We start from the raw sequence: 16,647 nt of genomic DNA on the forward strand, positions 1-16,647 counted from the left end.
CACATCATAAAGGAGGAAAGTTTCTGTTAAGCAGATCACGTCTGGTTTGACAGAAGCAACCTGTATGGAGAGATCAGTTAAGGGTGCATTTTAATAGTGCAAATAGGCCGCCAGCAAAGGAAGATGACAACACCAGGAAAATAATAATAGCCAGCAGAGGGAGCCGAAGAGCAAGAGACCACCTGCAGGGTTAGGGGTTGTTGTTTTTATTTTCATGAACAGTGATGACTGTGCACTGATTGGTGCTTGAGGGTGTGTTGGTGCATTTTGGGTGCTTTCATGGTGCGTCGATGCAGAGCAGACTGTCTCCCCCCAGAAAGAACAATCACAGGTCCTGAGTTACGTTTTGTAAATAAAGTAAAGCCATTGTAAATAATGATCCCCACCGTAAATGTATAGTTTGAAGACCATTCCGCAATTCGGTTAGCTGTGGGCGTGAGTCTGTTAGGTAGGGTGCAATGGAGCAGCGGGACATATTTATTTATGTTTTAAAACTGTCGCACTCAGGGTCAGGTTAAAAGTAGAGGGAACTACACCTACATGTCATACTAAATTAAAGTTATAAGCCTGGGACGTGCCTAAGAGGAGGAGGGTGCAGTGTTGCGGATATGAGGATTGTGTTTTTTTTATTGTGTTGTATTGTATAGTAAATTGTTGTGAAATATTGCTTTATTCTGGACCCTCCTTACTCCAGTTATGTATAAAGGTCAAAGGGCGTCCCATAATTAGGTCATAAACAATCACGTCAGCCAATCATAGATTTCCCCCTGGTTGATAGTTATATCTTTATTATGTGTATTAGGGTAAGGCCTTGTCTTCCATTAAGATGACACTCCATTGCACCAAGTGAAATAGAGTAGATTCCCTTCATTCCCCATTCCCACTCCCAAAAACTTTCATTGCCAAGCCTCGATTGCCAATTACATCCCCTCCAAGCCTCCATTGCCAACTGCACGGGGCACAGGTTTGTTACAGTGGTGGGTTGCTGATTTCACCCCAATAGCCGCCATTAAGCATGTGCTCAGCTCGGGGTCAGAGGGCCTGTGCCCACCAATCAAGGCCGAGGCGAGCTGACCGATGGCCGTGTCCTAAAGGCCGGCGGCTTGATCGCCGGAGGCGCTATAAAAGCATGCACGCAAGGTACTGCCAAGGATATCCAGGGAAGCACAAAGCCTGCTATTCGTCGCCTTGCTCGCCAAAGTTGGACCAAAAAAAGGAGTTAACAGCAAGAAGCCTGGAGAAAGCACGTGACGTCCATGCAGCAACACAGCAGCTTCAACAACAGCAGCTTCAGTAACCGCAGCTTGGGGCCTGGACGGCAGTTTTGAGCGGGGCCGCGAAGGAACGGCGGCTGCCAAACGCGCCGATCGTGCTGCAGCATCCTTGGACCTCCCTTTCCCTCCAGCCCTCCACCTCCTGCTTTTCCATCCTTTTGTGTACGTGAGTTTGTTCTGTGTGTCTTGTCCCTGGGTTAATTAAGACTGTAGGTAAGCTAGCGATTTTCACTGTCTCTAATATCTTCTGTAAATTATTTTCTTATCTTTCCTTCTTCCTTGGTTACTTTGAGCATGTATATAATAGGAATAAATTTAGTAGTATTGCCAACCATTTCGTCTTCTTCTTCTTCTTCACATCCGTGTCGCTTTTGTCTTTTCCATATTGAATATCTGTGGCGCGATCCGGCCAACGTTCGGGAATCGGGTTAGTCGGGGTAACTGTTAGGGCCGCGGGGCCTCCGCTCGGCAAAAACCAACATCTTATCCGCGGTCCGTAACAATATATATATATATATATATATATTACCCTTTAGAACACTTTAGAATTTACCATTGAGAATTTACCCTTTAGAATTCACCATTTAGAACTCTAGCATTTACCCTTTAGAACGTCAGAATTTACCTTTCAAAATGTTAGAATTTACCCTTTAAAACTTACCCTTTCGAACTTTAGAATTCACAATTTAAAATTTAACCTTTAGAATTTACCCTTTAGAACTTTATGTCACCGCTTAGAATTTACCCTTTACAATTTACTCTTTAGAACGTTAGAATTTACCCTTTAGAACTTTAGAATTCACAATTTAAAATTTAACCTTTAGAATTTACCCTTTAGAATGTTAGAATTTACTCTTTAGAATATTAGAATCTACTCTTTAAAACGTATCCTTTAGAACGTTAAAATTTACCCTTTAGAATGTTAGAATTTACTCTTTAGAATATTAGAATCTACTCTTTGAAACGTATCTTTAGAACTTTAGAATTCACCATTTAAAATTTAACCTTTAGAATTTACCCTAGAATTTACCATTTAAAATTTAGCATTTAGAATTTACGCTTTAGAATGTTAGAATGTACTCTTTCGAATATTAGAATCTACTCTTTAAAACGTATCCTTTAGAACGTTAGAATTTACCCTTTAGAACTTTATAAGTCACCACTTAGAATTTACCCTTTACAATTTACTCTTTAGAACGTTAGAATTTACCCTTTAGAACTTTAGAATTCACAATTTAAAATTTAACCTTTAGAATTTACCCTTTAGAATGTTAGAATTTACTCTTTAGAATATTAGAATATACTCTTTAAAACGTATCCTTTAGAACGTTAAAATTTACCCTTTAGAATGTTAGAATTTACTCTTTAGAATATTAGAATCTACTCTTTGAAACGTATCTTTAGAACTTTAGAATTCACCATTTAAAATTTAACCTTTAGAATTTACCCTAGAATTTACCATTTAAAATTTAACCTTTAGAATTTACCCTTTAGAATGTTAGAATTTACTCTTTTGAATATTAGAATCTACTCTTTAAAACGTATCCTTTAGAACGTTAGAATTTACCATTTAGAACTTTATGTCACCACTTAGAATTTACCCTTTACAATTTACTCTTTAGAACGTTAGAATTTACCCTTTAGAACTTTAGAATTCACAATTTAAAATTTAACCTTTAGAATTTACCCTTTAGAATGTTAGAATTTACTCTTTAGAATATTAGAATCTACTCTTTAAAACGTATCCTTTAGAACGTTAGAATTTACCCTTTAGAATGTTAGAATTTACTCTTTAGAATATTAGAATCTACTCTTTGAAACGTATCTTTAGAGCTTTAGAATTCACCATTTAAAATTTAACCTTTAGAATTTACCCTTTAGAATGTTAGAATTTACCATTTAAAATTTAACCTTTAGAATTTACCCTTTAGAATGTTAGAATTTACCATTTAAAATTTAACCTTTAGAATTTACCCTTTAGAATGTTAGAATTTACCATTTAAAATTTAACCTTTAGAATTTACCCTTTAGAATGTTAGAATTTACTCTTTAGAATATTTGAATCTACTCTTTAAAACGTATCCTTTAGAACGTTAGAATTTACCGTTTAGAACGTTAGAATTTACCCTTTAGAACTTTATAAGTCACCACTTAGAATTTACCCTTTACAATTTACTCTTTAGAACGTTAGAATTTACCCTTTAGAACTTTAGAATTCACCATTTAGAATTTACCTTTTAGAATTCATGCTTTACAACGATATATTTTATCCTTTATAATTCATGCTTTAGAATTTACCTTAGCATTTACAGTCTAGAATATACCCTTTATAATTCACTCTTTAGAATATACCCTTTAGAATATACCCTTTAGAATTTACTTTAGAATTTACCATTTAGAATTTACCATTTAGAATTTACCATTTAGAATTCACCCTTTAGAATTTACTTTAGAATTTACCATTTAGAATTTACCATTTAGAATTTACCATTTAGAATTCACCCTTTAGAATTCACACTTTATAATTCACCCTTTAGAATTCACCCTTTATAATTCACCCTTTAGAATATACCCTTTAGAATTTACTTTAGAATTTACCATTTAGAATTCACACTTTAGAATTCACCCTTTAGAATATACCCTTTAGAATTTACTTTAGAATTTACCATTTAGAATTTACCATTTACAATTCACCCTTTAGAATATACCCTTTAGAATTTACTTTAGAATTTACCATTTAGAATTTACTTTAGAATATACCCTTTAGAATTTACTTTAGAATTTACCATTTAGAATTTACCATTTAGAATTTACCATTTAGAATTCACCCTTTAGAATTTACTTTAGAATTTACCATTTAGAATTTACCATTTAGAATTTACCATTTAGAATTCACCCTTTAGAATTCACACTTTATAATTCACCCTTTAGAATTCACCCTTTATAATTCACCCTTTAGAATATACCCTTTAGAATTTACTTTAGAATTTACCATTTAGAATTCACACTTTAGAATTCACCCTTTAGAATTCACACTTTATAATTCACCCTTTAGAATTCACCCTTTATAATTCACCCTTTAGAATATACCCTTTAGAATTTATTTAGAATTTACCATTTAGAATTCACACTTTAGAATTCACCCTTTAGAATATACCCTTTAGAATTTACTTTAGAATTTACCATTTAGAATTCACCCTTTAGAATTCACCCTTTAGAATATACCCTTTAGAATTTACTTTAGAATTTACCATTTACAATTCACCCTTTAGAATTCACACTTTATAATTCACCCTTTAGAATATACCCTTTAGAATTTACTTTAGAATTTACCATTTAGAATTTACCATTTAGAATTCACCCTTCAGAATTCACACTTTATAATTCACCCTTTAGAATTCACCCTTTATAATTCACCCTTTAGAATATACCCTTTAGAATTTATTTAGAATTTACCATTTAGAATTCACACTTTAGAATTCACCCTTTAGAATATACCCTTTAGAATTTACTTTAGAATTTACCATTTAGAATTCACCCTTTATAATTCACCCTTTAGAATATACCCTTTAGAATTTACTTTAGAATTTACCATTTACAATTCACCCTTTAGAATTCACACTTTATAATTCACCCTTTAGAATTCACCCTTTATAATTCACCCTTTAGAATATACCCTTTAGAATTCACCCTTTAGAATTCACCCTTTAGAATTCACCCTTTAGAATTCACCCTTTAGGATTCACCCTTTAGAATTCACACTTTAGAATTCACCTTTTAGAATGCACCTTTTAGAATTCACACTTTAGAATTCACCCTTTAGAATGCACACTGTAGAATTCACACTTTAGAATTCACACTTTAGAATTCACCCTTTAGAATTCACCTTTTAGAATTCACACTTTAGAATTCACCTTTTAGAATTCACACTTTAGAATTCACACTTCAGAATTCACCCTTTAGAATTCACCTTTTAGAATTCACACTTTAGAATTCACCCTTTAGAATTCACACTTTAGAATTCACCTTTTAGAATTCACACTTTAGAATTCACCTTTTAGAATTCACCTTTTAGAATTCACACTTTAGAATTCACCTTTTAGAATTCACACTTTAGAATTCACACTTTAGAATTCACCCTTTAGAATTCACCTTTTAGAATTCACCCTTTAGAATTCACACTTTAGAATTCACCCTTTAGAATTCACCTTTTAGAATTCACCTTTTAGAATTCACCCTTTAGAATTCACACTTTAGAATTCACCCTTTAGAATTCACCCTTTAGAATTCACCCTTTAGAATTCACCTTTTAGAATTCACACTTTAGAATTCACACTTTAGAATTCACCTTTTAGAATTCACCCTTTAGAATTCACCCTTTAGAATTCACACTTTAGAATTCACACTTTAGAATTCACCCTTTAGAATTCACCTTTTAGAATTCACCTTTTAGAATTCACACTTTAGAATTCACCCTTTAGAATTCACACTTTAGAATTCACCCTTTAGAATTCACCCTTTAGAATTCACCCTTTAGAATTCACCCTTTAGAATTCACACTTTAGAATTCACACTTTAGAATTCACCCTTTAGAATTCACACTTTAGAATTCACCCTTTAGAATTCACACTTTAGAATTCACACTTTAGAATTCACACTTTAGAATTCACCCTTTAGAATTCACCTTTTAGAATTCACCGTTTAGAATTCACCTTTTAGAATTCACCTTTTAGAATTCACACTTTAGAATTCACCCTTTAGAATTCACCTTTTAGAATTCACCTTTTAGAATTCACACTTTAGAATTCACCCTTTAGAATTCACACTTTAGAATTCACCTTTTAGAATTCACCCTTTAGAATTCACCTTTTAGAATTCACCTTTTAGAATTCACCTTTTAGAATTCACATTTTAGAATTCACCCTTTAGAATTCACACTTTAGAATTCACCCTTTAGAATTCACCTTTTAGAATTCACCTTTTAGAATTCACACTTTAGAATTCACCTTTTAGAATTCACACTTTAGAATTCACCCTTTAGAATTCACCTTTTAGAATTCACCTTTTAGAATTCACACTTTAGAATTCACCCTTTAGAATTCACCCTTTAGAATTCACCTTTTAGAATTCACCCTTTAGAATTCACCTTTTAGAATTCACCTTTTAGAATTCACCTTTTAGAATTCACACTTTAGAATTCACCCTTTAGAATTCACCTTTTAGAATTCACCTTTTAGAATTCACACTTTAGAATTCACCCTTTAGAATTCACACTTTAGAATTCACCCTTTAGAATTCACCTTTTAGAATTCACACTTTAGAATTCACCTTTTAGAATTCACACTTTAGAATTCACCCTTTAGAATTCACCTTTTAGAATTCACCTTTTAGAATTCACCCTTTAGAATTCACCTTTTAGAATTCACACTTTAGAATTCACCCTTTAGAATTCACACTTTAGAATTCACCCTTTAGAATTCACCCTTTAGAATTCACCTTTTAGAATTCACACTTTAGAATTCACCTTTTAGAATTCACCTTTTAGAATTCACACTTTAGAATTCACCTTTTAGAATTCACACTTTAGAATTCACCCTTTAGAATTCACACTTTAGAATTCACCCTTTAGAATTCACCCTTTAGAATTCACCTTTTAGAATTCACACTTTAGAATTCACCCTTTAGAATTCACACTTTAGAATTCACCCTTTAGAATTCACCTTTTAGAATTCACCTTTTAGAATTCACACTTTAGAATTCACCTTTTAGAATTCACACTTTAGAATTCACCCTTTAGAATTCACCTTTTAGAATTCACCTTTTAGAATTCACCCTTTAGAATTCACCTTTTAGAATTCACCTTTTAGAATTCACCTTTTAGAATTCACCTTTTAGAATTCACCCTTTAGAATTCACACTTTAGAATTCACCTTTTAGAATTCACCTTTTAGAATTCACCTTTTAGAATTCACCCTTTAGAATTCACACTTTAGAATTCACCTTTTAGAATTCACACTTTAGAATTCACCCTTTAGAATTCACCTTTTAGAATTCACCTTTTAGAATTCACACTTTAGAATTCACCCTTTAGAATTCACACTTTAGAATTCACACTTTAGATTTCACCCTTTAGAATTCACCTTTTAGAATTCACCTTTTAGAATTCACACTTTAGATTTCACCTTTTAGAATTCACACTTTAGAATTCACACTTTAGAATTCACCTTTTAGAATTCACCCTTTAGAATTCACCCTTTAGAATTCACCTTTTAGAATTCACCTTTTAGAATTCACCCTTTAGAATTCACCTTTTAGAATTCACACTTTAGAATTCACACTTTAGAATTCACACTTTAGAATTCACCTTTTAGAATTCACCTTTTAGAATTCACCCTTTAGAATTCACCCTTTAGAATTCACACTTTAGAATTCACCTTTTAGAATTCACCTTTTAGAATTCACACTTTAGAATTCACCCTTTAGAATTCACACTTTAGAATTCACCTTTTAGAATTCACACTTTAGAATTCACACTTTAGAATTCACCTTTTAGAATTCACCCTTTAGAATTCACCCTTTAGAATTCACCTTTTAGAATTCACCTTTTAGAATTCACCCTTTAGAATTCACCTTTTAGAATTCACACTTTAGAATTCACACTTTAGAATTCACCTTTTAGAATTCGCCTTTTAGAATTCACACTTTAGAATTCACCTTTTAGAATTCACACTTTAGAATTCACACTTTAGAATTCACACTTTAGAATTCACCTTTTAGAATTCACCTTTTAGAATTCACCCTTTAGAATTCACCTTTTAGAATTCACACTTTAGAATTCACACTTTAGAATTCACCTTTTAGAATTCACCTTTTAGAATTCACCTTTTAGAATTCACACTTTAGAATTCACCCTTTAGAATTCACCTTTTAGAATTCACCTTTTAGAATTCACCTTTTAGAATTCACCCTTTAGAATTCACCTTTTAGAATTCACACTTTAGAATTCACACTTTAGAATTCACCTTTTAGAATTCGCCTTTTAGAATTCACACTTTAGAATTCACCCTTTAGAATTCACCTTTTAGAATTCGCCTTTTAGAATTCACCTTTTAGAATTCGCCTTTTAGAATTCACACTTTAGAATTCACCTTTTAGAATTCACCTTTTAGAATTCACCCTTTAGAATTCACCCTTTAGAATTCACACTTTAGAATTCACCTTTTAGAATTCACACTTTAGAATTCACCTTTTAGAATTCACCTTTTAGAATTCACCCTTTAGAATTCACCTTTTAGAATTCACCCTTTAGAATTCACACTTTAGAATTCACCCTTTAGAATTCACACTTTAGAATTCACCTTTTAGAATTCACACTTTAGAATTCACACTTTAGAATTCACCTTTTAGAATTCACCTTTTAGAATTCACCTTTTAGAATTCACCTTTTAGAATTCACCCTTTAGAATTCACCCTTTAGAATTCACCCTTTAGAATTCACCCTTTAGAATTCACCTTTTAGAATTCACCTTTTAGAATTCACCCTTTAGAATTCACCTTTTAGAATTCACACTTTAGAATTCACACTTTAGAATTCACCTTTTAGAATTCGCCTTTTAGAATTCACACTTTAGAATTCACCTTTTAGAATTCACCTTTTAGAATTCACCTTTTAGAATTCGCCTTTTAGAATTCACACTTTAGAATTCACCTTTTAGAATTCGCCTTTTAGAATTCACACTTTAGAATTCACCTTTTAGAATTCACCTTTTTTTTTTCTTTTTCTTTTTTTTTTTTTTTGTATACAAGATCGAGGCTCGTGAAAGAGCGAACATTAATCACACAGAAAGACAAACCGACACATAAAACGTATAACATCGGGAGCGGTAGACAAGATGGGGAGAGAGGGGGAAGGACACAAACACAACATTTGAGAGCAGGGACCAAGAGACATGGAGACATCGAGAGATCTGAGAGAGGGCGAGGGCTTTGGGGGGGGGGGCATGGGAAGGGGGCGGTGGGAGAGGTATAAAACATATGGACACTGCCAGGACTTCCAGGAAAGAAGTTGGAATTTCAAACAAGGTGGATCTGGGGTGAATTAGCGGGGGTAGAAAAGATCAAGGTTTTGGATGGGGGAAGATAAGAGATGGTGGTGAACAGCTGTTTTAAAGACCTGGAGGGGGGAGTGGGATTGAAGGGAGTGGGGGAGTTTGTTCTGGAGGCGGGAGAAAAGAGGAATGAAAGAGTGAAGGTGAGCAGAGAGCCGAGATTTCGGCAGTTTAACCATCAGAGGGTGGCAGATCTTGTGCGACCTGTAGGAATATTTGGGGGACAGAGCACAGAGAGAGCTGGGGGTGCAAGGCCGGAGAGGAGTCGGTAGAAGACAGAAAGACCACCTACCTGCCTGCGGTGAGTGAGTGAAAGGCCCTCAGAGATAGCTTCATCGCGGGAGATTCCAATAATTCTGAAAGCTTTGGTTTCAACAGCGTGAAGCCGAGCTAGGTGTGAGGCAGGAGCACCGGCCCATAGGGGAGAACAGTATTCCATTGAGCTGCGGATGAAAGCCTTGTATGTGGTGAGGAGCTCAGGTGTGCCGAGGAAGGACTTCGCACGATGGAGGATGCCCAGTTGGCGACTGGCTTTGGAGGCCAGCTTGGAAATGTGGTTTTCCCAAGAAAGATCATGGCAGATAGTGAGACCCAAAATCTTGAGCGACAGAACTTCTTGGAGAGGATTGTTGAGAAAGTAGATGGGAGGGTTGTCCAGTCGATCTTTTCGGAGAGACATAGTAAGAGTGTGAGATTTGTCAGGATTGAAAGACATGTTCCACTTGTTTGACCAGTCTGTGATTTTGTCCAGGTCTTCAGAGAGTGAGGAGGCAGCAGACTGCCGATCTGAGGGAAGAGGAATGGAGCGGCAGAGAGTGGAGTCATCAGCAAAGAGATAGAGAGGATTTTCGAGAGAGTCAGAGAGATCATTGATGAAGACCAGAAAAAGCACGGGGCCCAGAACACTGCCTTGGGGAACTCCAGCCTGAACAGGAAGAGGAGATGAGAGAAACCCATTCAGGGCCACACGTTGACGACGACTAGAGAGGAAGTCCACCAGCCATGCGTGGAGATTTCCATGGATACCAAAGGAGGAGAGTTTGGTGAGCAGAGCGGGGTGCCAGACCGTGTCGAAGGCACGTGATATGTCGAGGGAGACAGCTCTAATTTCCTGTTTGGCATTGAGGACCTCCATCCATTGTTGAGACAGCAGAAGCAGCATGTCCAGAGTAGAGTGACCTGGTCTGAAACCAAATTGATGATCAGAGATCAAGCCATTGGAGAAGAGGAAAGATTTCATATCCGAAGCAATGATGGATTCCATGACTTTGCTGATAATTGGGAGAAGGCTGATTGGTCTGTAGTTGCTAGGATCTGTTTTTGCACCTTTTTTGTGCAAAGCGGTGATGTTGCCTGATTTCCAAGCAGATGGCAGTTGACCTTGAGCAAAAGAGAGGGTGAAGAGAACAGAGAGAGGGTGAGATAGAGCAGCAGAGCAGGATTTTAGGACCCGTGGGCTGATGCCGTCGGGTCCAGTTGCAGAATCAGAGTCGAGGGTTGACAGAAACTTTTCCACCTTGTCAGGAGGAAAGGACACGGAGTCCAGGAGCAGCAGGGTACGACTGGGTATGGTGGGTACAGAGAGGGATGGGTTTGGGACACAAGATTTAGAGGCAAACACAGAGTTGAGGCATTCAGCTTTTTCACGTGCGGAGTCAGCTGTGTAGCCGTTTGAGGTAAGGGAGGGGATGGAGGGGGAACAAACACCAGAAACGGATTTGACCAGACGCCACCAGGATTTGGAAGAGGGATACAGATAAGAGAGTTCGGTCTTGAGAACGGAGAGATATTGTCTCCTGGCTCTCCTGAAGGTGGACACACACTTGTTTCGGGCTTTGTGAAAGGAAATGAGATTTCCTTCCGTTGGATTTGCTTTCCAGGAGACGAAGGCAAGTTGTTTCTGGGCAACAGCCTCACCACAAGATTCCGTGTACCATGGACGGGAGGAAGGGTATGACAACTGAAGACGAGATGGGATAAATCTGTGCATGAGAGAGAGCAATTTACTTTGGAAGAATTCCCAGGATGAGTTGATGTCAGAGGTGGTAGAGATGGGAGACCAGTCCAGATGATTGATGGCTGCTTGAAGACCGTGCCAGTTGGCCTGAGTGAAATGCCAGACTCGTCGACGCTGAGCAGGCTCCCTGAGGATGGTCAGAGAGATGTCCACTTTAACAAGGACATGATCAGATGATACGATCGGAGCAGAAGAAGAGCAGCAGACATTTTCAGGGAAGTTAGTCATAACCAAGTCCAGAAGAGAAGATGTTCCGTTGACTGAGATCCGGGTCGGGAAATTGACAGATTGTGTCAGTCCCAGTGAGTCGCAGAAGTCCTTTGCTGAGGAGCCATGGCTGGTGAGAGAGGTACCCACACCCAGCCAACTGGCATGATGACAGTTGAAATCACCACATATGAGGAAGAGAGAGTTGGGATGAGTAGATAGAAGTTGGTCCATATCATCAGACAGCGAGATGTAGATGGAGTCATCACTGTTTGGTGGACGGTACAACACACATATGAACAAGAGGTGGGAGCGAAGGGGAAGCCGTAGCCAGAGGTATTCCTGGGGGTGAGGTGGAGAGAGTGCAGTGCAGGGCGAGTGAGGAAGAGAGTTTTTGATAAAGATAGCAACCCCGCCTCCAGGACGAGGCTCAGGTCTATCATACCGGAGGAGGGAGTAGCCCGGGAGAGATACTATGGAATCAGACACATCATAAAGGAGGAAAGTTTCTGTTAAGCAGATCACGTCTGGTTTGACAGAAGCAACCTGTATGGAGAGATCAGTTAAGGGTGCATTTTAATAGTGCAAATAGGCCGCCAGCAAAGGAAGATGACAACACCAGGAAAATAATAATAGCCAGCAGAGGGAGCCGAAGAGCAAGAGACCACCTGCAGGGTTAGGGGTTGTTGTTTTTATTTTCATGAACAGTGATGACTGTGCACTGATTGGTGCTTGAGGGTGTGTTGGTGCATTTTGGGTGCTTTCATGGTGCGTCGATGCAGAGCAGACTGTCTCCCCCCAGAAAGAACAATCACAGGTCCTGAGTTACGTTTTGTAAATAAAGTAAAGCCATTGTAAATAATGATCCCCACCGTAAATGTATAGTTTGAAGACCATTCCGCAATTCGGTTAGCTGTGGGCGTGAGTCTGTTAGGTAGGGTGCAATGGAGCAGCGGGACATATTTATTTATGTTTTAAAACTGTCGCACTCAGGGTCAGGTTAAAAGTAGAGGGAACTACACCTACATGTCATACTAAATTAAAGTTATAAGCCTGGGACGTGCCTAAGAGGAGGAGGGTGCAGTGTTGCGGATATGAGGATTGTGTTTTTTTTATTGTGTTGTATTGTATAGTAAATTGTTGTGAAATATTGCTTTATTCTGGACCCTCCTTACTCCAGTTATGTATAAAGGTCAAAGGGCGTCCCATAATTAGGTCATAAACAATCACGTCAGCCAATCATAGATTTCCCCCTGGTTGATAGTTATATCTTTATTATGTGTATTAGGGTAAGGCCTTGTCTTCCATTAAGATGACACTCCATTGCACCAAGTGAAATAGAGTAGATTCCCTTCATTCCCCATTCCCACTCCCAAAAACTTTCATTGCCAAGCCTCGATTGCCAATTACATCCCCTCCAAGCCTCCATTGCCAACTGCACGGGGCACAGGTTTGTTACAGTGGTGGGTTGCTGATTTCACCCCAATAGCCGCCATTAAGCATGTGCTCAGCTCGGGGTCAGAGGGCCTGTGCCCACCAATCAAGGCCGAGGCGAGCTGACCGATGGCCGTGTCCTAAAGGCCGGCGGCTTGATCGCCGGAGGCGCTATAAAAGCATGCACGCAAGGTACTGCCAAGGATATCCAGGGAAGCACAAAGCCTGCTATTCGTCGCCTTGCTCGCCAAAGTTGGACCAAAAAAAGGAGTTAACAGCAAGAAGCCTGGAGAAAGCACGTGACGTCCATGCAGCAACACAGCAGCTTCAACAACAGCAGCTTCAGTAACCGCAGCTTGGGGCCTGGACGGCAGTTTTGAGCGGGGCCGCGAAGGAACGGCGGCTGCCAAACGCGCCGATCGTGCTGCAGCATCCTTGGACCTCCCTTTCCCTCCAGCCCTCCACCTCCTGCTTTTCCATCCTTTTGTGTACGTGAGTTTGTTCTGTGTGTCTTGTCCCTGGGTTAATTAAGACTGTAGGTAAGCTAGCGATTTTCACTGTCTCTAATATCTTCTGTAAATTATTTTCTTATCTTTCCTTCTTCCTTGGTTACTTTGAGCATGTATATAATAGGAATAAATTTAGTAGTATTGCCAACCATTTCGTCTTCTTCTTCTTCTTCACATCCGTGTCGCTTTTGTCTTTTCCATATTGAATATCTGTGGCGCGATCCGGCCAACGTTCGGGAATCGGGTTAGTCGGGGTAACTGTTAGGGCCGCGGGGCCTCCGCTCGGCAAAAACCAACATCTTATCCGCGGTCCGTAACAATATATATATATATATATATATATTACCCTTTAGAACACTTTAGAATTTACCATTGAGAATTTACCCTTTAGAATTCACCATTTAGAACTCTAGCATTTACCCTTTAGAACGTCAGAATTTACCTTTCAAAATGTTAGAATTTACCCTTTAAAACTTACCCTTTCGAACTTTAGAATTCACAATTTAAAATTTAACCTTTAGAATTTACCCTTTAGAACTTTATGTCACCGCTTAGAATTTACCCTTTACAATTTACTCTTTAGAACGTTAGAATTTACCCTTTAGAACTTTAGAATTCACAATTTAAAATTTAACCTTTAGAATTTACCCTTTAGAATGTTAGAATTTACTCTTTAGAATATTAGAATCTACTCTTTAAAACGTATCCTTTAGAACGTTAAAATTTACCCTTTAGAATGTTAGAATTTACTCTTTAGAATATTAGAATCTACTCTTTGAAACGTATCTTTAGAACTTTAGAATTCACCATTTAAAATTTAACCTTTAGAATTTACCCTAGAATTTACCATTTAAAATTTAGCATTTAGAATTTACGCTTTAGAATGTTAGAATGTACTCTTTCGAATATTAGAATCTACTCTTTAAAACGTATCCTTTAGAACGTTAGAATTTACCCTTTAGAACTTTATAAGTCACCACTTAGAATTTACCCTTTACAATTTACTCTTTAGAACGTTAGAATTTACCCTTTAGAACTTTAGAATTCACAATTTAAAATTTAACCTTTAGAATTTACCCTTTAGAATGTTAGAATTTACTCTTTAGAATATTAGAATATACTCTTTAAAACGTATCCTTTAGAACGTTAAAATTTACCCTTTAGAATGTTAGAATTTACTCTTTAGAATATTAGAATCTACTCTTTGAAACGTATCTTTAGAACTTTAGAATTCACCATTTAAAATTTAACCTTTAGAATTTACCCTAGAATTTACCATTTAAAATTTAACCTTTAGAATTTACCCTTTAGAATGTTAGAATTTACTCTTTTGAATATTAGAATCTACTCTTTAAAACGTATCCTTTAGAACGTTAGAATTTACCATTTAGAACTTTATGTCACCACTTAGAATTTACCCTTTACAATTTACTCTTTAGAACGTTAGAATTTACCCTTTAGAACTTTAGAATTCACAATTTAAAATTTAACCTTTAGAATTTACCCTTTAGAATGTTAGAATTTACTCTTTAGAATATTAGAATCTACTCTTTAAAACGTATCCTTTAGAACGTTAGAATTTACCCTTTAGAATGTTAGAATTTACTCTTTAGAATATTAGAATCTACTCTTTGAAACGTATCTTTAGAGCTTTAGAATTCACCATTTAAAATTTAACCTTTAGAATTTACCCTTTAGAATGTTAGAATTTACCATTTAAAATTTAACCTTTAGAATTTACCCTTTAGAATGTTAGAATTTACCATTTAAAATTTAACCTTTAGAATTTACCCTTTAGAATGTTAGAATTTACCATTTAAAATTTAACCTTTAGAATTTACCCTTTAGAATGTTAGAATTTACTCTTTAGAATATTTGAATCTACTCTTTAAAACGTATCCTTTAGAACGTTAGAATTTACCGTTTAGAACGTTAGAATTTACCCTTTAGAACTTTATAAGTCACCACTTAGAATTTACCCTTTACAATTTACTCTTTAGAACGTTAGAATTTACCCTTTAGAACTTTAGAATTCACCATTTAGAATTTACCTTTTAGAATTCATGCTTTACAACGATATATTTTATCCTTTATAATTCATGCTTTAGAATTTACCTTAGCATTTACAGTCTAGAATATACCCTTTATAATTCACTCTTTAGAATATACCCTTTAGAATATACCCTTTAGAATTTACTTTAGAATTTACCATTTAGAATTTACCATTTAGAATTTACCATTTAGAATTCACCCTTTAGAATTTACTTTAGAATTTACCATTTAGAATTTACCATTTAGAATTTACCATTTAGAATTCACCCTTTAGAATTCACACTTTATAATTCACCCTTTAGAATTCACCCTTTATAATTCACCCTTTAGAATATACCCTTTAGAATTTACTTTAGAATTTACCATTTAGAATTCACACTTTAGAATTCACCCTTTAGAATATACCCTTTAGAATTTACTTTAGAATTTACCATTTAGAATTTACCATTTACAATTCACCCTTTAGAATATACCCTTTAGAATTTACTTTAGAATTTACCATTTAGAATTTACTTTAGAATATACCCTTTAGAATTTACTTTAGAATTTACCATTTAGAATTTACCATTTAGAATTTACCATTTAGAATTCACCCTTTAGAATTTACTTTAGAATTTACCATTTAGAATTTACCATTTAGAATTTACCATTTAGAATTCACCCTTTAGAATTCACACTTTATAATTCACCCTTTAGAATTCACCCTTTATAATTCACCCTTTAGAATATACCCTTTAGAATTTACTTTAGAATTTACCATTTAGAATTCACACTTTAGAATTCACCCTTTAGAATTCACACTTTATAATTCACCCTTTAGAATTCACCCTTTATAATTCACCCTTTAGAATATACCCTTTAGAATTTATTTAGAATTTACCATTTAGAATTCACACTTTAGAATTCACCCTTTAGAATATACCCTTTAGAATTTACTTTAGAATTTACCATTTAGAATTCACCCTTTAGAATTCACCCTTTAGAATATACCCTTTAGAATTTACTTTAGAATTTACCATTTACAATTCACCCTTTAGAATTCACAC

This window comes from Myxine glutinosa, chromosome 1 (genome assembly GCF_964187855.1).
Source record: "Myxine glutinosa chromosome 1, kmMyxGlut1.1, whole genome shotgun sequence".
Lineage (NCBI taxonomy): Eukaryota > Metazoa > Chordata > Myxini > Myxiniformes > Myxinidae > Myxine > Myxine glutinosa.